This window comes from Mustela putorius, unplaced genomic scaffold, assembly GCF_011764305.1.
Source record: "Mustela putorius furo isolate JIRA1106 unplaced genomic scaffold, ASM1176430v1.1 tig00000731_pilon_pilon_pilon, whole genome shotgun sequence".
Taxonomy (NCBI): Eukaryota; Metazoa; Chordata; class Mammalia; order Carnivora; family Mustelidae; genus Mustela; species Mustela putorius.
The window spans coordinates 355,594-377,590 of NW_025421461.1; the positions used below are offsets into that span (position 1 = coordinate 355,594).

General features: G+C 39.8%; 1 pseudogene; it reads right to left on the reverse strand.

Annotated features, from left to right (window-relative positions):
• Window positions 1–6,546: 6,546 nt before the first annotated feature.
• LOC123393056 lies at window positions 6,547–21,565 on the reverse strand (annotated as a pseudogene).
• Window positions 21,566–21,997: the final 432 nt, after the last annotated feature.

The window sequence follows — 21,997 nt, forward strand, 5'->3', positions numbered from 1 at the left end:
TCTAAATTTTTTAGCATGATATCCATGGACAAAGAGCCTTTCAAGTTCAACCTCTTTTCCAAATGCAAAGGGAAAGGGAGAGTCCTTGCTCTTCCTCAAACAAGTGCTTTGCACACTGTAATTGTCCTATTTCATTTCCTGTGACTTTATTCTGCTTGATCAAATGGATTATCCTCTAGATCCTAACTTGAGCTTCGCTTCTTCTGGGAAAAGTCCTTCAATCTCCACCTCTTTTCTAGTGAGACTATGCAGGTCTGATTAGAGTTACAGTTAATTCATAATATTGATAGGCATATGCCAATTCCATTACATTGTTGCTTAAACTTACATCCTCCAGGACTTAACATAAACTCTGTCATGTAGCAGGGACAAATAAATATTTGTTTAATGAACTTGTTTTCTTGTATTCGAAATATGAAATCTCTTTGGGCAGATGCTTGTTAGCATGACATATTTGGTAGACACAACTGAAGAAGTTCAAAGTCAGTAAAGTGCTCATATGATGAACTGAAATGAGGTGTTGAAATACTTAAAGAGTGAAACCCATGGTATCAGCTTCCAAGCTTCAAAATGAAGAAAGGTAGTTTATGATCAGCTCCATCACTGCCAGTCGATACTAAGAATTGAAGTCTTTTTTTTTTTTTGTGGAGTACACAGAATGAGTCAAACAAATTGAGGAAAACCATGAGAATACTCAAAGATATTAAAACAAAGTCCATAATCCAGGAATTGGTCTCAGTTGGTCTTAATTATCTGAAAATACAGTGAGAAGATAATCCAAGTCTTGCTATTTCTCTTTGGTCCAGTCTGATCAAAAAGGGAGTACGATCCCAATAGAGAACTTAAATGTTCTGGGACTGAGAAACTGGTCACAGAAAGTGACATCTTTTTTTTCTCTAATTACAGTTGAACAGGTCATTATAATTATGAACATCATCACAATTACTACATTTGTGCGTGATAGTGGAATAGTATTTACCAAGTAAGTAGCTCGACATAATTTTAGATTTATGAAATATACATGCATTTATCCAGTAGTCATCACTCATAACAAATTATTCATGCATGGAGTAATACCATATTTTATTTCCACTGCCCTATTTCCATCCCAAATAGGGGATATGTTCAGTGTTCATGGTTAAGAACAATCCCAAGCAGCTCATTCCCCAGACACCATCTCAATCAGTGGTCCTAAATGAAGAATAATTTTGCCTCCAGCAGACAATTGGTAATGTCTGCTGATATTTGTGATTGAGATAGGGTGTGTGTGGGTGTGGAGGGGTTGGTGGTGCTACTGGCATCAAGTAGAAGAGGTCAGGGAAGCTACAAAATATCTTACAATGCACAAGACACCCCTATCTTGACAAAGAAGTACCCAATGCAAATGCCAAAGGTAATGCCAGGAGTTCTGGAAACATAAAGAGAATGAATGCTGGGTTAAAGTGCAGGAAGCAAAGCAGAAATGTAGAAAATGAAAAAAGAAGGGCATGACAAAAATGGCGTGGAGTATGACCAAAGCTAAGGATTGAAGAAAACACGAGAAATATCATGACCAGTAATAGAATAAGACGGGCAAATAGACTATTGGGGGTGGGAGTGGGGGAGGAGGGAGACAGTGACTCGGTGGCTCAGTTGGTTAAGTGGGTGACTCTTGGTTTCAGCTCAGGTCATGATCTCAGGGTTGTGAGATGGAGCCCTTCATTGAGCTCGGTTCTCCGTGCGCTATGGGGTTGGGTCTGCTGGAGATTCTCTCTCCCTTTCCTTTGAGCCTCCCCTGCTCGAGTGCTCTCTTGCTCCTTCTAAAATAAACAAATGAATCCTTCAAAGAAAATTTTCTTGGAAATAAATTCCCTGAACATCGTCCTCTGCCCTAATATGTCTCATGTGCTTAGATAGCCAGAGTTGTGTTCCTAGCAGGACTGCATCAGAGAGATCATTAGCAGAAAAGAAATTGTTCTTCTCGACACACACAGAGATGTATTAAGAGGTTTCCATATGCCAGTGGGCAACTGTGAAACTGCTAGAAACCTCTCTTACAAATTAGACTTAAGAATCTGAAAAATGGGGGCCCCAGGGTGGCTTAGTCGTTAAGCATGCCCGGGTTATGATCCCAGGGTCCTGGGAAGAAGCCTGCATCTGGCTCCCTGCTCAACAAGAAGCCTGTTTTTCCCGATCCCACTCCTCCTAATTATGTTCCCTTTCTCATTGTCTCTCTTTCTCTCTGTCAAATAAATAAATAAAATCTTAAAAAAAGAAAAATGATCTAAAATATGTATGCAAATAATTTTATAAACTGAGAGAAAGATTACTTACAAGTAAAATTTTAATTTACTGCTGCTTAAGGTTTTATGCACTAATTTATAGTGTATATGTTATGCAATAGATACCCTCAGCCCAGATTTTCAAGAGATTGTGGTAGATAGTTTCTATGTGTCAGCTGGACAAGTTTATGGTGCCTAGTTGTTTGGCCAAGAACTAGTTTTGCTGTTCTTGCAAATATATTTTGTAGATTTAATTTTCATTTACAATCAGTTTTCTTTTAAAGAGATTATTCTAAGTAATGTGGGTAGGCTTTGTCCAAGCAGGTAAGGTGTTAAAAGCAAAAACAAAGTTTTCTCCTAGAGGAAGAAATTCTGCTCAAAAGGACAAAAGAAAGCCTGCCCGAGTTTTCAGGTCCCTGGCCTGCCCTCGAAGTTTTGGACTTGCCAGCTCTCACAGTCATATGAGATAATTCCTTAAATATCCTTGTGTGTGTGGGTCTGTCTTTCTCTCTCTCTCTGTCCACACATATCTTTCTTTCTCTAGTCACATCCTCAAGAGAAGATATGGCCAAATCATTTTATAGTGTTTCAGAATGTTTTAACCTTCAAGAGAAGCTTAGACATTCCTAAGGCTTAGACATTCTTAAGGGGGAGGATATTTACTCTCAAGTAGATCATTCTGATAAAATGATATCACCCCTCCCCCACAACACACACACACACACACACACACAGTACTTCTCATTTCTTGTGAAGGGAGAGAAGGTCACAAGTATACCATCCATGGACAATGTGGTGGCTTCCCAGAAGTGGAGACAGTAATCTTATTCTATACAATAGGAATATTTTATATAATAAGATCTCAACAAACATTTGTATAACAATGCCTAGCTGAAAAAAAAACAAAACACAAACAAACAAACAAAACCTGAATCAATTAGATGAATAAAGGCCCCTAGAAGAGGATATACATCTCTCAAAACATGAGCTATGTCATAGATTTCAACTCTTATTTAACCTCTCTCCTTTCTGTCCAGCAAAAATGTTAATAAAATATATGAAACAAAATATGTAAAAAATATGAAACAAAACAAAGAATGTTGACCCAGTGAAGACAGTTGAAAAGTACAGGATGCATTTGCTAAATGTACCATGTTCATAAAAAGAATGGTAGAGGCACCTGGGTGGCTCAGTGGGTTAAAGCCTCTGCCTTTGGCTCAGGTCATGATCCCAGGGTCCTGGGATTGAGCCCTGAATTAGGATCTCTAATAAGCAGGGAGCCTGCATCCTCCTCTCTCTCTGCCTACTTGTGATCTATGTCAAATAAATAAATAAAATCATAAATAAATAAATAAATAAATAAATAAACAAATGATTAAAATGAGATACCTGTGGGATTTTGTGCCTTAGTGCCACTGAAGGGACAAGGCAGAAAATTGTCTATGCTTCTTGGAGGCTGTGATTTACAGTGGCTAGTATTCCCTGTATCTCTCCCAAAATGTTGCAGTGAGTCATCAGGGTTGGCTGAGTGAAAAGAAGCTGCTCTAGGATCAAACTCTGCTTCAATGGATAGGAAGATAGTGTGTGTTTCCTCTCAGCCAAGAAGTCTGTCTCTAGAGCAAACAGATGCTAGCAGAAGAAAGCAGGATGGGGCATAGCTCTGGTGGCAGGCAGGATGGAGGGTGAGGAACTAACAAGAAGCTGTGGAAGAGTGTGGTGATTATCTGGTGAGTGGTTCAGTGCAAAAGGTTCCAGGCAGTGGTGTAGGGTGATAACAAGATTCTTTCTGGAAAACACACCACAGTCTCCACTAGGGAAAGAGCCATTATTCAGATATCTGTGAAAACTGAGGATCTTCAAAAGCAAAGACAGATTCACAAATAACACTAGCTAAGTGAACACTTTTATGTCCCTTTGAACACCTTTGAATATCAACCAGTACGCTACTTAAGCAAAATGAAACATAGCTAAACTTCCTGCATGAGGGAAGGATGCTGGGAGTTTGAGCTGTTGACTCCCAAGAGAGGTGTTAGAAGTGAGATTCTAGGTTCAAATGGTGTCAGGGCAGGAAATTGATTGGGACTGGGCAAACTTATTATGTGATATTTTAGGACTGGCGTGCATAGCAAAGAGAACATACTGGCACAGGTCTCTTAATAAGCAAATGGTTGCTTACTTTGGACTCGTTTTTCCAGGTCTAAAGACCACTTTGTCCAGCAAGATAGTCCATAAAATTTTCCTGAAGAATACAGTGAAATGATTCATTGGTTTAATCTCACCTTTACCCAGGAAAAGTTTCCTGAAACAAAGAAGTCATGTTGACACAAGTAATCTAAATCATGCTGGAATGGATGACCGAGTTCTCATTTTCTTTCCTCCTGTCTTTTCTCTCGGGCTTAAACAGGAGAAATTGGGAGCAGCATATTGATGGAAGACAATGGAGAGCAAGGAGTTTAAACCAAATGATCATGTCAATGATCAATGATCAACGGTCAGTGGCCTGTCAAATCACATGCCAGGCCTAAAATTAAAGAAAAAGGGAGGAGGCTCAATGTAGCTATAATGCTGATTTTTAATTTATAGTGGATTGAAATTAACTACTAATGTGAGATAAAGACAGTTCTTAATATCTTAATGTGATCATAGATCTGCCCATGGAATTGTTCAGAGATCCAGGCTAGTTAGATCCCTCAGGTCAAGTGCGAAATTCAATATCACAGGAAAGATGAAGCAATTTCTTAATTATACCCTATTGGGTCTAGCATGTTTAATACATTAGTTATATTTAAAATCAAAGATGGCCATCCATTAATTCTCAATTCCTTCTCATATTCAGCTGCAGAGTTAGAGTTTCATTCACTGAGTCCTAGATAGGGTCTATTTCAGGAATTAATTTTTTGACCAAATTAAGTTTAAAAAAAAGATACTGAATTTAACTCGTGAAAAATTCCATCTTTTTATTTATCATTTCACCATTTATCACTATTTTGCCTTATTATAAATCAGAATAAACATCATGGAAGCTATGAAAATGTAGTTCTCACACCTCCCTCTGCAGGGGAGATAATTGACTGATATCTCTAGTTTTCAGTCTCTGAATCTACCACCACATGCATGCCAACGTCATACCGTGCCCTCTCCTTGGCCAGTTACTGAGCTTGGCAGGGATACTAAGGCAGGTCCATCTCTGTCTGTGAGACATGGAACTACTTTAATAAATAACTTATCAAAGCTTTCTTGGATCTGCTCTGGTTACTCCAACCCAACATTCCTTCTTTGTTTTTATCTTTCCTTCACTGAATTCAAATCTTCATTGTGGTCTGATGACTCTCCCAGAATTCTCCAGCTACCTCTCCATTTTCCCTGGCAGGCATTTTCTCCAATAAATTTCTTTTAGGTCAAACCCTGTTTGGCAGATATTTCTCAAAGGACTACAACTAACACATTAGATCAACAAGATTTTAATACAAAATGGTAACTCTTTGGATGGTCAATGATGAGTTTTATGTGATTTCCTCACACTTTTTCCCCCCTCACACCTTTTTTTTTTGAAGTCGCTGTTCTTTGTATTCCTATTGAAACTTAATTTTTTGTCCCCATTATTGTACTTGCTACATGACAGTAAATTAGAATTGTATGTGTGTGAACTTCATGAAGGCAGGGACTTTATGCCTTTATTCAGGATGATAGCAGGTCTATAACCAAAACTCTAAATATTTTTGCAGTGAATACCTAACTAAAAACAAAATTTTCTAAAGCAATTAAATAAACAAATTCATCTATCAGGGTACATAAATCCTTAACCTGTAAGATATGTCACAAATTTAAATTATCCTTTAAATTCCTTGTTTTCTATTCAGTAACATCGTAATAAAACCTATGACACAAACAAAACAAAACAAAAAGGTGCTTACCTAATGATGACAGTTGAAGGCACTGGCTACATTCAACAAATGTACAATATGAGAAAGAAAAATGGAGTGCCATAATTCATGGTACAGAAAAATTTACTTTAAATGCCAGTGCTATTTGAAATATACTTAAGTGAAAGAATCCTAGGAGAAAAATAAGAGAAAAATCTTGGAGAGGAATGAAAGGGACTCTGAGCATTGACATAAAAATGAAAATCCAAGATTTATCTTATATGTCTGATTTAGAAAAGGTCACAGGCCAAGGTTACTCTGTCCACAGTGAATCACATACTCTGGGAGAGATCATGATGGCAAGTTCTGGGGATGCAGATGGTCAGTAATCACAGGTATTGAGCAGGCTACACATTAAGGTTTCATAAGTCACAGACACAGTGGTGAAATAATGGGGAATATTTAGCAAGTTGATCCAAAAACGTGAGAGATAAAGGCTGGTTGGTAACAAGTTTACGGCAACTCCTGGAAGTAAAGTAAGTTAGATGACTGAAGCTGGACCCACAGCCAAGAGATTGGAAACCAGTGCTTCCACAATGAAGAGACCCAAGGCCAATATTTCCACATTACAGAGACCCCTGTAATTTGTTTGACAGGGACTGAAGTAGATGGAACTCTTTGGGTGGGATTTCTGGTAGGATGTGGCTCCACCACAGGACGTCCCCAAGCTGGTAGGTTCACAGCAGATCTCCTGATAGCCACTGAAGACAGAGGAGCCCAGCTGGCAGGTGATGGGAGAGTAGACTACATTGCTGGGGTAGAAAGAATCATAGGTGGAACATGAGTACCCCAGGTAACGTCCAAGAGAGTGGGAGGAGAAGTTTCCAGGGTTGCAGTTGTAATGAATGTCGAGTTCTGAGTTCAGCTGAGTTGCAGAGAGGTTTGCTGAATGTGACTGTTACCTTCTACTGGATGCTTATATAAACCAACAATGGGTTAGTAGCATGTGCACATTTTAATAAGCATGCTTAATTAGTCTCCAGTAAAAATGAAATACATTAACTTTAAAAGACCTTTTTTATTTTTTTAAATGAAGGCAGACTTTTGAATGAAAGAATTTCATTAGGTTTTCAAAGCAATTGTTTATGAACAAAGATGTCAAATCTCATTCAACTAACTTGGGTAGATGAATATAATTGCATGTTAATAGTCCCTGTAAGATTGGTGTTTTATTCATCCTATCCCCTCAAGCTATTGTATCAAATGGGTAACACAGTGAGAATTTTGTTCTGTTTAAAGTTAAAAAAAAAACTTTTATGGTCTGGAGGGCATATTTATTTTGTCCCAAGTTTAGGAACCCAGTTGAGAACAGAAAAAAACAAAAACAAAAACAAACAAAAAAACCCCTACAATCCTTAATATCTGTTTTATTTTTCAAATCTTGTGGACCTTATAGAATAAATAACCCACTAAGAACTCTTAATTGGTAAGAAAGTTAAATGTGTGTCCTACATATTTGGATTTTGGTTTTCTTATAGTATAAGTACCCCATCTGTTTTTGTGTGTACAGGTTTTTGATATAAGAATGAAGGGTCCAGGGGTGCCTGGGTGGCTCAGTGGGTTAAGCCACTGCCTTCAGCCCGAGTCATGATCTCAGAGTCCTGGGATTGAGCCCCGCATTGGGCTCTCTGCTCAGTGGGGAGCCTGCTTCCTCCTCTCTCTCTGCCTGCCTCTCTGCCTGTTATCTCTCTGTCAAATAAATAAACAAAAATCTTTAAAAAAAAAAAAAAAAGAATGAAGTGTCCAGAGGCACCTGGGTGGTTCAGTCAGTTATCTGCCTTCAGTTCAGGTCGTGATCTCAGAGTCCTGCATTCCAGCCCTGTTGTGGGTTCTCTGCTCTGCAGGGAGTCTGCTTCTCCCTCTCCCTCTGCTGTTCCCCTTGCTTCTGCTCTTTCACTCACACATAATTTCTCTGAAATAAAGTAAAGTAAAGTAAAGTAAAATAATAAAATAAAATAAAAGTAAAGTAAAATAAAGTGCCCAGGGGCATCTGGGTGGCTCAGTCAGTTAAGTGTCTGACTTCTGCTCAGGTTGTGATCTCAGGTCCTGGAATAGAGTCCTGTGTGGAGCTCCCTGCTCAGTCATGAGTCTGCTTCTCCCTCTCTCCCTACCCCTCTTCCCCACATGCTCATGCTCTTGCTCTCTCTCAAATAAATAAAACTTGGGGGGGAAGCATAAACGGTCCAATATTTGCAGAAGTACATTGAAGATTACATTGTAAAAAAATACTGAAGTTGAAGAATCCTCACCCTGAAGTTGACTTGCTTTTTGATAGAAGTCATGGATAAATTATCAAAAGCTCTTCATCCCCATAAAGTTTAAGTAAATTTTTGGTAGGGTTGATGTTTTGAGAACAGAAGAATAAGGACTATACATAAAAATTGGTCCTTTGTTCTCTTAGTTTCCATTCATAGGGTAGGAATTTTACTACAGAAGGTAAATAAAATCAAGTAATTAAAAAAGTGTCTACCCCATGTAGACTTCAAAGAAAGATCAAGTGTTGGAAGAATTCATAGTCACAAATGATCTTTATAAATTGAAATGGTGTAGGAGGGAATCAGAACAGATGATAATGTGAAATAAAGAATGAATGCCTTTGGGACCTCTGATGTGACACATGTAACAAATGACATATATATTCTGCCTAGAAGACTAGCATTATAATTATTTTTCTAAAGCCTCCTAACAAGTGCTGCATTGATGACCACAAGTAGAGTAGTCCACGAGTGCAGGAAATGGCTTAAAATAACCTATTGGAATGGGCAAACCTCATAAGACACCCATCTTCAAAAACTGATATGTTGTCCAATGGACATGAGCTGAGACTTACTCTAGAAAGAACTGAGATTGCTAGGTGGAAGTTTTAAAGGAAGATTCAGTTAAAATCTAAAACAAGTCACTTTTGTAGGTAATGAGTTTTTCATCTTGAGGGCACTGGGAATACCTTATCAAGATATTATAAATTTGATTCCAGTCTGGTAGAGGACTGGGGATAACTGCTAAACCCCTAAATTGTAAACTTTATGGGTCTGAACATTTTGAGTAGACAAAATGGTTTTCAAGCATTTTCATTTATCACTTATATCAGTTATTTCTGTGGAAGAATATTCTATGAGTCAGATATTAGGTAATTCTTGAACATTCTTTTCTCAACAAAATGGAGGTTTTTGCACTGCAACACTTTCGTTCAGAAGTGGAAGGGTACACTTTAGTGTGAAAGGAATGAATCAAACAGCCCAGGAGCCATGGCAAGATGAACCTTCTCAATCAAGGTATCAATCTTCATTACCCTACTATGTAGAAGTGGAATACAAGTCATAGAACAAGAAAAAATATGACCATTATTTTAGAAATTTTGCAATACTTGTCAGAAACACCTGAAAACAGTTTAAATCAAAGTGATGTATGTTGCTTTCCAAGGCAAGAAAGAATCTCCTTAAGATGGCTGCTTTGTTAGGCTCTTGTTGAGAATCTTAGCATCCATATTCATCAGTGATATTGGTCTGAAATTCTCCTTTTAGGTAGGGCCTTTGCCTGGTTTGGGGATCAGGGTAATGCTGGCTTCATAGAAAGAGTCTGGAAGTTTTCCTTCTGCTTCAATTTCTTAAAACAGCTTCAGGAGAATAGGTATTATTTCTTTTTAGAATGATTGGTAGAATTCCCCAGGGAATCCATCAGGTCCTTGGCTCTTGTTTTTTATCCCTGCTTCAATCTCGTTACTAGATATCAGTATATTCAGGTTTTTAATTTCTTCCTGGTTCAATTTTGGGAGTTTATAGTTTTCTAGGAATGCATTCATTTGGTCTAGGTTGCTTAGTTTATTGGCATATAACTGTTGATAGTAACTTCTGATGATTGTTTCTACTTCCTTGGTGTGAGTTGTGATCTCTCCCTTTTCATTCATAATTTTATGAATTTGGGCTTTCTCTCTTTTCTTTTGGCTTAGTGTGGCCAATGGTTTATTAATCTTATTGATTCTTTTAAAAAACCAACTTCTAGTTTCATTGATACGTTCTACAGAATCTCTGGTTCCTACCTCATTGATCTCAGCTCTAATCTTGATTATTTCCCTTCTTATGTGTGCATTTGTTTAATTTGTTGTTGGTTCGCCAGTTCTTTAAGGTGCAGAGTCAGCTGGGCTGTTCTGGACTTTTCAATTTTTTTGAGGGAGGCTTGGATGGCTATGTATTTCTCCCTTACGACAGCCTTTGCTGTATCCCATAGGTTTTGGACCAAAGTGTCTTCATTCTCATTGGTTTTCATATATTGTTTCAGTTCTTCTTTGATCTCCTCGTTGATCCAAGCATTCTTAAGCAAGGTGGTCTTTGGCTTCCAGGTGTTTGAGTTCCTTCCGAACTTTTCCTTGTGATTGAGCTCCAGTTTCAAAGCATTGTGGTCTGAGAATATGCAGGGAATAATCTCAGTCTTTTGGTATTGGTTGAGTCCTGATTTGTGACCCAGTATGTGGTCTATTCTTGAGAAGGTTCCATGTGCACTTGAGAAGAATGAGTATTCTGTTGTTTTAGGGTGGAATGTTCTGTATATATCTATGAGGTCCATCTGGTCCAATGTGTCATTCAATGCTCTTGTTTCTTTATTGATTTTTTGTTTCAATGATCTGTCAATTTCTGAGAGGCATGTTAAAATCTCCTACTATTAATGTACTCATATCAATATGACTCTTTATCTTGATTAACAGTTTTCTTATGTAATTGGCTGCTCCCATATTAGGGGCATAGATATTTACAATTGTTAGATCATCTTGGTGGGTAGACCCTTTAAGAATTATGTAGTGTCCTTCTGTATCTCTGACTACAGTCTTTAATTTAAAATCGAATTTGTCTGATATGAGAATCGCTACCCCGGCCTTCTTTTGAGGCCCATTGGCATGGAAGATGCTTCTCCATCCCTTCACTTTAAGTCTGGGTGTATCTTTAGGTTTAAAATGGGTCTTTTGTAGACAACATATGGATGGGTCCTGTCGTTTGATCCAATCTGCAACCCTATACCAATTTATGGGTGCATTTAGGCATTCACATTGAGAGTGATTATTGATAGATAGGTTTTTATTGACATCGTGTTACCTTTGAAGTCTTTCTTTCTGTAGATTGTCTCTATATTTCTGTTCAATGCTATTCTTAGGATTTTTCCTCTTTTATATAACCCCCCTTAGTATTTCCTGCAGTGTTGGCTTGGTGGTTGCATAGTCTTTTAAGCCTTGCCGGTCTACGGTCAAATAATCTTCAACAAAACAGGAAAAAACATACAGTGGAAAAAAGACAGTCTCTTCAATAAACTGGTGCTGGGAAAATTAGACAGCTATGTGTAGAAGAATGAAAGCCAACCATTATCTTACACCATACACATAAAGAAACTCAAAATGGATGAAAGACCTCAACTTGAGGCAGGAATCTATCAAAATCCTAGAGGAGAATACAGGAAGTAATCTCTTTGACATCAGCCACATAAACTTCTTTCAAGATAAATTCTGCAAAGGTAAAGGAAACAAAAGCGAAAATGAAGTTTTGGGACTTCATCAAGATCAAAAGTTTCTGCACAGCAAAGGGAACAGTAAATAAAACAAAGAAGCAACACACAGAATAGGAAATGAATTTGCAAATGACACTACAGACAAAGGGCTGATATCCAAGATCTATAAAGAACTCCTCATACTCAACACACATAAAACAGATAATCATGCCAAAGAATGGACAGAAGACATGAACAGACATTTCTCCAAAGAAGACATACAAATTGCTAACAGACACATGAAAAAATGTTCATCATCACTAGCCATCAGGGAGATTCAAATCAATACCAAATTGAAATACAACCTTACCCCAGTTAGAATGGCCAAAACTAACAAGACAGTAAACAAGAAGTGTTGGAGAGGAAATGGAGAAAGAGGAACCCTCTTACACTATTGGTGGGAATGCAAGTTGGTGCAGCCACTTTGGAAAACAGTGTGGAGAATCCTTAAGAAATTAAAAACAGGGCTTTCCTATGACCCTGCAATTGTACTACTGGGTATTTACTCTAAAGATAGAGATGTTAAAAGAGGGGCCATCTGTACCCTTCTTTTATACCCATTGCAGAGCAGCAATGGCCACAGTCACCAAATTGTGGAAAGGAGTAAGATGCCCTTCAATGGATGAATGGATAAAGAAAATATGGCTCATATATACAATGGAGTATTATGCCTCTTTCAAAAAGGATGAATACCGACTTTTGTATCAACATGGGCAGGACTGGAAAAGATTATGCTGATTGAAATATGTCAAGCAGAGATATTCAAGTATCATATGGTTTCACTTACTTGTGATTCATAAGAATAACACAGAGGACATTGGGAGATGGGGAGGAGAAGTGAGTTGGGAGAAATCAGAGGGGGAGATGAATGAACCATGAGAGACTGTGAACTCTAAGAAACAAACTGAGGGGTTTTTTTGTGGGGGGGGTGAGCCTGGTGATTGGTATTGTGGAGTGCACGTATTGCATGGAGCACTAGGTGTGGTGCATAAACAATGAATTTTGGAACACTAAAACTAAATAAAATAAAACTTAAAAAAAAAAAAACCACTTAGTGAGGGAGGCTGGTCTTTTCAGTCACACAAGACTGTTTTTCACAACTTTAGACACTAGATAAAATATTATCCATCATTCCTCGGATGCTTTGCTAAAACTGTCCCCAACAGCAGAGATCATTTCATTTCAATGATATCTGTTAGTGACATAACTTTCTTATTCTTTATTTTTTAATCTATGTTATTATGGACTGATCACTCCCACCCCAAAATTCATAGGTGAGGCCTATCCTACTGTGACTGTATACTGAGATAAGGACTTCAGGAGGTAATGAAGGTTGAATGAGGTCATAAGAGTGGAGCTCAAAACCAAAAGAACTGGTGCCCTTATAACAAGAGAACAGCACCCTCTCATCAAGCACAGAAGAAAGGTCATGGGAGGACACAGAAGAAGGCAGCTATCTGAAAATCAGTAAGAGACCTCATCTATAACCAACCCTGTAGATTCCTTGATTTTGAACTTCTAATTTCTAGAAGTATGAGAAAATATGTTTCTGCGATTTAATCCATGTAGCCTCATGGTATTTTGTTATGGCAGCCAGAGGATGGATGAGAGAGAGAGAGAGAGAGAGACATATATATATATATATATATATACTAAAAAGTGGAGATATATAAGTTTTGATACTTGTAGATTAAGGTTTTTGTTTTTCTCTTTATGTTATCCTATCTCAGACTGATGGTTTTAGCTGCCTGGTAGCATCTTTAACATTACCTCCCATTGAGAAATAATATCCAAACTAATAAAATTAGAAATGATTCTAAATACTAAAAACTGTATTGGAGTAAGAACGGAATAACTATCCACCAAAAAGCAGACTTATGTGATCTCTATGAAAATCCCAATGCATTTTTTTACAGAAATAAAAATGGCTATCCTAAAATTCATATGGAATATCAAGAGAACAGGATAGCAAAGACAATATTGAAAAATAATGAAGTTGGTATTCTCACATTTTCTGATTTCGAAACTTATTGTAAAACAACAGTACTGAAAACAATGTAATACGAAAATAAAGGCAGACCTATAAGTCAATGGAAAGAACAGAGGATCCAGCAATAATCTCTCATCTAAATGGTCAAAAGATATTTGGCAAAGGTGCCAAGATCATTCAATGGGGAAAGGAGAGTCTTTTTAACAAATGCTATGAGAGAAATTGCAAATTCACAAGCAACGCAATGAAGTGCACACTTACTTTACACCATATGGAAAACTTAAAACAAAATGAATCAAAAACTTAAATGTATAAGCTACAACTATACAACTTTTAGAAGAAAACAGGGGAAAGTCTCCATGATTTAGGGCATGGAAATGAATCCTTTGACATGACAGGAAAAGCACAGGCAGCAAAAACTAACACAGAAAAATTGAATACATCAAAATTGAAAACATTTATGCATAAAGTACATAATCAATAGAGTAAAAGGCAGCCTACAGAATGATAAAAATATTTGCATATCATATATTTGATAAAGGTTTAATACCCAGAATACATTAAAAAAAAAAAACCTCCTTCAATTCAACTACAAAATAATCCAAATTGAAAAATGGTCATGGACACCTGCGTTGCTCAGTGGGTTAAGTGTCTGCCTTCAGCTCAAGTCATGATCCCATAGTCCTGGGATCAAGTCCCGCATCAGACTTCTTGCTCAGCAGGGAGGTTGCTTCTCCCTCTGCCTGTTGCTCCTCCTGCTTATGCTCATTTTCTCCCTTTCTGACAAAGAAATAAATAAAATCTTTAAAAAATAAATAAGTAATTTTTTTAAAAAATGGGCAAAGTACTCGAATAGATATTTTGCAATAAGATACAGAAACGACCTAGAAATTCATGAAAAGATGTTCAACATTAGGAAATGCAAGTAAAAACCACAATGAGAAATCACCTCACATCCACTATGATGTCTACTATCAAAAAAATAAGTAACAAGTGTTGTGAAGGATGTGGAGAAAAGAGAATCCTTATGCACTATTGTTAGATATATTTAAAAGGTGTAGTTACTATGAAAAACAGTATGGAGTTTCCTCAAAAAATAAAAACAAGATTTGCAGATGATCTAGGAATTTCACTTTTGGTTTTATACCTATTATTAGCAGAATTATGTCCCTCAAAATTCCTAACTCCTAGTAGCTCAGAAAGTGATTGTATCTGGATACAGTCTTTAAAGAGATAGTTAAATGTAAATGAGTTTGGCCCTAACTTAATATGCCTGGTAAGAAAGAAAGTTAGGATACACATTTACCTAGTAGACAGACAATACAGGGAGAAAATGGCCATTTACAGGATAAGAAGAAGAGCCTGAGGAGAAATCAAATCTATGGCCTAAATTATTATGATCTCCTAATATTTAAATGTTAGAATTTTAATGCTCAATGTGGTGGTGTTAGGAGGTGAGTCCTTTGGCAGGTAAACAGGTTGAAGGTAGAACCTTCATGAATAGGATTAGTACTTTTATAAGAAAGATCCCACAGAGCTCCCCAGCCCCTTCTACCATGGAAGGACACAATGAGAAGTCTGCATCTTGTAAGAGAGTCCTCACCCAACCAGTCCTCCAAACTGTGAGAATTGCATTTCTATTGTTTAAAAGCTACCCAGTTGGTGGAGTTTTGTTACTGTAGCTCGAAGGGACCAAGAAACCAACTCTGAAGCATTATTTATAATACCCAAAAAGGTAAAAGCAATCCAAATAGCTATATACAGGTGAATAGACAGCTAAAAGTAGAATACTATTCAGCCTTTGAAAAGGTAGAGAATTCTGACACCTGCTACATGTGTAAACCTTAAAGATACTATGTTTAGTGAAATAAGACAGTCACTGAGAAACAAAAACAAAAACAAAAAACCCAATACATCAAGATTCTACTTATAAGAGATACCTAGAGTAGTTAAATTCAAAAAGAAAGAAAGTAGAATGGTGATTAATAGGCTGCAGTGAAGGGGAAATGATGGGTTCTTCAATGGGTATAGAACTTCTGTTTTGCAAGATGAAAAGAGCTCTGGAGATTGGTGGCACCATGTGAATGCAATTAACACTGCTGAACTGCACACCAGTAAACTTTATGGGTTCTATCACAACATTAAAAAAAAAAAAGTTAATGCAATGGGATGATCCTATGTAGCTATTAGCAGTTGTTGTTGTTTTGAACATCAAAATAAACACTGATTTGAGTATTGTTTTAGATATATAAAAATAGTTGCCTGTCGGGAACCAGTACAGGAGGCCTACTATAAGAGCTGTAAGGGACTGAATATGATTGGCTGTTCATTTAGGTCCACTCACGTGGGAGGTGCATGAGCACTGCATGAACACAGCATGGCCATGTATGGTTATGTTTGGTGATCATGCTCTGATTGGTTAACACTGCCTGCATAAAAAGCCATGCGCCCGGGGTTAGAGGAGGAGGAAGAAAAAGCGATTAATAAAAAAGGTTCGCCACTACGTGAGTCTCCGAGTTGTTCTTGCTGGCGAGAGCAACAAGTGGTGCCGAAACCCGGGAATCTCATCGTGAGAGACGCACGGAGTCGGCAACGACCAGGTAAAGAGTGCACCTATTTCTGTCTAGTGACAGGGAAAGTTCCTCAAGTCGAGGACGAGCATAGAAAGCTTTCCGGTATGGGAAACGAGATGGCCACATATAAAATGCTGGGGCCGCTTTCTGATATCCTTAAAGCAATTGGTACTCCTTTAAAAAATAAAACAGCTCGTTTGTTTTTGAGAGAAGTGGGACAAACGGCTCCCTGGTTTTTGGAGGAAGGGATATTAAACATCCCTCAGTGGGAGCATTTAGGAGAAGACCTTAGATGCAATCCGTGCACAACGCTGGGAACCCTGGCCGTTTGGTCTTTAGTGAAAGTTTGTTTGCAATCCCCGCGAGAGCCCATACGCCAGGTGGTGCAACTGGGAGGGGAGATCTTAGAACAAGTGAAAGAGGAATCTTGTAAAGGCTCCTTGAAGGACACTAGCTCTGAGAGTGAAAGCTCAAACGGACACTCAGACAGTGAGGGATCTAGCTCGAGTGATAATGAAAGGAGCAGAGGAGGGAAATGGCCCAAAAGCCAAAAGGTGAGCAAGATGCAAAAGGAGCTTGCAAAAAAGGAGGAAGAGCTAAAGAAGGCTATGGCGCAGCTCAAAATGCAGGGGGAAGGTATGGCGCAGCTGAAATTAAAAGTGGAAGAAGGAGCTATGGCGCAGTTACAAACAAAGACGGAAGTGGTAGATAACTTAGATCCTATGCCCACGCGCCCAGCCCCAACAGCGCCACCTTACGAGGGTATAAACCTTGCTGCACCAAGGCCTGCTATTGTGCGAGCTGCACCGCACAGAATTGGAGAGAAGTATTAGGGCCAGAAAAAGGGTTTTTCCCTGTCATGGAAGATCAACATCAGCAAAGATATCATCAGCCCCTAGACTTTAAACTCGTAAAGCAGCTGAAGGAAGCAGTTATGTCCTATGGGCCTCAGGCTGCTTTTACGGTTTCTTTGGTTGAAATGCTAGGTAACCTTTACCTCACTCCTGAAGACTGGAGTAACTTGGCTAGAGCAGTTTTATCTGGTGGGCAATATTTAGAATGGAAGATTCAGAATCAGGATAATTGCCAGGACACGGCGTGAAGAAATGCAGCAGCAGGTAACCCACAGTGGAACCTAGACATGTTAACAGGTGCGGGACAATATTTTGGGTCACAGGCACAAAGTAATTATCCGCCAGGGGTATATCATCAGATAGCAACCGCAGCTTTGAGGGCGTGGAAGACGTTAAGGGGTGCTGGAGATTTGCAAGAACAGTTATCCAAAGTGCTACAAGGGCCGAATGAGCCCTATGCAGATTTTGTGGACAGGTTGATGCAAACAGCTGGTAGGATGTTTGGGGACGTAGACCAGGCTATGCCCCTAGTTAAACAATTGGCTTTTGAAAATGCCAATAAATGGTGCCGAGAAGCCATTAGACCCTGGAAAGCGAAAGACTTGTCAGCGTATATCAAGGTCTGCAGGGATATCACAGGACCTCTAGTTCAGGGCCAGGTCATGGCTGCTGCTTTTGCACAAGCGTTGCAAGGTGCAAATGGGGCTAGGACCAAAGGGTGTTTCTTATGTGGGCAAGAAGGTCATATGAAAAAGGACTGCCCACAGCGCAACAGCCAGGCGCGAGGAGGAAGACAGAGTCAACCAGTCCAATTTGTGAAGGCGGAAGAGGTGCATCCAAATAAAGGTTACGGAGGACCGAAACCACAGCTATGCCCCAAATGTAGAAAGGGTAATCACTGGGCTAGCGATTGCCACTCAGTCACTGATATGGACGGAAATCGTCTGCCACCAAATAATTGGGGGAATTCAAAAAACGGGAAGCAGGGCCTTTCCCCCCGGGGCCCGAACCAAATGTACGGGGCGGTCATGACGCTGCCGCAGAAGGCGAGACAGATGTTTCCCCCTACGGACCCAGAAGAGCCACCACAGGCTCAGCAGGACTTGACCTGCGTGCCACCACCCGAATGGTCTTAACCCCTGAAATGGGTGTGCAGGCGGTGCCCTCGGATTTCCATGGGGGCCCACCAGAGGGCACTGTGGGATTACTTCTGGGTAGAAGTTCCACCACTCTTAGAGGTCTCGTTATCCACCCAGGGGTTATTGACCCAGATTTTTCAGGGGAAGTAAAAATTTTAGTTTCATCTCTAAGAGGCATCACCATTATCAACCCTGGGGATAGGATTGCTCAACTCCTAATCCTGCCCAGCCACCATGACAGATATAGGTCTACAGGAAGGTTGCGAGATGGAGGGCTTGGATCAACAGGAAATGATTTGATGTGTCTGACTATGGATATGAGCAACAGGCCCATGACAGTCTTAAAAATAAGAGGAAAATCCTTCTGGGGGCTGTTAGATACAGGGGCAGACAAAAGTATTATAAATTTAGCTGATTGGCCAAAACAATGGCCCCATGTCAAGGCCAATCAAACATTAAGAGGACTAGGAGTTGCTCACAGCCCAGATGTCAGCGCAGCATCTTTAGATTGGGAAGATGATGAGAGTCATAAAGGAGTCTTTCAGCCATATGTTTGTTCTCTCCCTGTAACCCTTTGGGGATGAGATGTGTTAGAGCAAATGAATATAGTATTAACTACTGAGAATCATTATAGTGAAAATGCAAGAAACATGATGAAAGCCATGGGATATGTTCCAGGCCGAGGTCTCGGGCCCAAGGGACAAGGGACCCCTAACCCAACACCCATGGGAGGTCAGGGTTTTTCCCAGCGGCCACTGAGGCAATAAAAATAGATTGGAAGGAAAGTACTCCACAATGGGTGCCTCAGTGGCCGTTAACTATGGAAAAACTGATGGCTGCTAGACAATTAGTTAAAGAGCAAGTTGAGGCAGGGCATTTACATGAATCAAGATCCCCATGGAACACCCCTATATTTGTGATAAAGAAAAAGGCAAATGGAGATTATTACATGATCTGAGACAGATAAATGATCAGATGCAAATAATGGGGCCTGTTCAGCTAGGCCTCCCCGTTGTTACTGCCCTGCCCAGAGATTGGCCTTCTATTGTTATAGATATTAAAGATTGCTTTTTCTCTATCCCGATCCATCCAGACGACATGAAGAGGTTTGCTTTTACCTTGCCAGCTGTTACTCATTCCGAGCCTGACCAACGGTATGAATGGACAGTGCTCCCTCAGGGTATGGCTAATAGTCCCACTATGTGTCAGCTCTATGTGGGCAAGGCTCTTTTGCCAGTACGGAATAAGTTCCCAGATGTTTGCTGCTACCATTATATGGATGATATTCTAATCTGTCATAGCAATACATCGGTTCTCACCTCAGCATTCACCTTTCTACAGCAACAGTTAGCGATGTGGGGGCTAATTGTTGCTCCTGAGAAAATACAAACAGCAAATTTAAAGGACTATCTGGGCCTACAACTCACTGACTCCACAGTAAAGCCTCAAAAGGTTCAAATTCGCAGAGATCATTTAAAGACCTTAAATGATTTCCAAAAACTCCTAGGGGATATCAATTGGATTCGTCCCTATCTAAAACTGACAAATGCAGAATTAAAACCATTATTTGATATTTTGCCAGGAGACTCCAAATTAGACTCTCCACGGGTGTTCACGCCCGAGGCTATAAAGGCACTACAATTGGTTGAGGAAAGATTGGCTTCGACTACAGCAGTTAGGTGCGATCTAGACAAACCAATTTATGCAGTTGTTGTACCATCCCCAGGTTCGCCCACAGGAGTACTATGGCAAGGTGGGCCTCTTCAGTGGGTATATTTACATAATAGTCTTGCCCGAATCATCACCCCTTATTCCGTTGCTGTGGCAATAACGGCAGGCAAAGTTATCAAGACTGGCATATGAGTTCTCGGGAAGCTACCCGACTCATGCATAGTACCCTATGACAAGAGCCAGCTATCCACCCTTGTGAATACTATAGATGAATGGTCCATCCTGGCGACATCCTATCCTATACCGTTTGACAATCATTATCCATCACATCCATTGATTGAGTTCTGTAAAGATACACATCTTATCTGGCCAAAAATTTGCAAATCAGAGCCCTTGGCCAATGCCATCACTATATTCACTGATGCCAGTAAGAAAGGAGCAGGCGCTTATGTGGTTGAGGGAAAAGTCATAACAGCGGTAGTACCAGGTGAATCGGCACAGCGAACAGAACTATTAATCATTATGCTGGTTCTACAAAGGTTTCACAGTCAAAACATCAATATATATTCAGATAGTAAGTATGCAGTACTAGCCGTTAGGCAGATAGAAACAGCAATATTTTCAGCAAGCCAATCACCTATCGCCTCCCTACTAAAAAACCTCCAAGAAACGGTGCTGGCAAGGCCAGCCCCCTTTTATATTGGGCATGTAAGGGCTCATTCTGAGCTACCTGGGCCAGTAGCATCTGGAAATAGAATAGCTGATAATAATGCAAGGTTTGAATTCTGTGGAGCAATAGAAGAAGCAAAAGATTATCACAGGAAATGGCATGTGAATTCATTAACTCTAAAAACAAGATTCAATATATCAAGAGCAGAGGCCCGTGACATTGTAAAAAGCTGTGGCAACTGTTGTGTTCATCTTCCGACGCCTTCCTTGGGTGTAAACCCTAAAGGCCTTATGCCCAACCATCTTTGGCAAATGGATGTAACTCATGTGCCCTCGTTTGGTAAACAACAATACTTACACCTTACCATCGATACTTGCTCCGGAATCATCATGGCTACCCCTTTAAGGGGTGAAAATGCAAAAAATTTAATGAGCCACTGCCTCCGCAGCTTTGCGTGCTGGGGAATAACTAAAAGTCTGAAAACAGATAATGCCCCGGCCTATACCTCAAATACCTTTAAAAATTTTCTAGCATGCTATAATATCCAACACAGCACTGGCATACCATATAATCCCCTAGGTCAAGGAATTGTAGAACGAGCACACCTAACATGGAAAACTACCCTACAAAAAATAAAAAAAGGGGGAATAGGGGAGAGCTACTCAACACCTAATGACCTCACAAACCTTGTAAATTTTATTTTAAATTTTTTAACGCTAGATCAAGATGGTCTCTCTGCAGCAGAGCGACACTGGGGGCAACAAAAGCGAACGCAAGCAGTGGTAAAATGGAAAGATATACTTACGGGCCTATGGAAAGGCCCAGACCCGGTGCTTCGATGGCACCGAGGATCTCTTTGTGTTTTCCCACAGGATGCGCCATCACCCATCTGGGTGCCAGAGAGGCTCACGAGATTGGTGGCCATGGAGCCCATGGATCCTGTGGATGACGTCATCTAGTCTCTCTTGTGAGTCCCAGAATTGTCTGCTATCAGAATGTTGGAATGCCACGGTGGGAGACTCGGCAGTAATAGCCAAGATACCGACATACGTCCCTATGCCGGTGCAAGTGAACTCCGATAACTTGCCTATGTTGCTACGGCATAAAAGAGATTTTGGGATAACAGCGGCCATCATTGCGGCTATTGCAGCATCTGCCGCCACCGCCACTGCTGCTGCAGTAGCGTTGACAACGTCAGTACAGACAGCAGCTGCGCTCAACAACGTCACAGGAATGGTCGCTGAAGCATTGGCTACGCAAGAACAAATTAACGGACATTTGCATGCGGGGATCCTTATTGTAAATCAAAGAGTTGATCTAGTACAGGAACAAATAGATGTCTTAGAATCTATAATCTCAACAGGATGTATACATAATATGGCGGGAC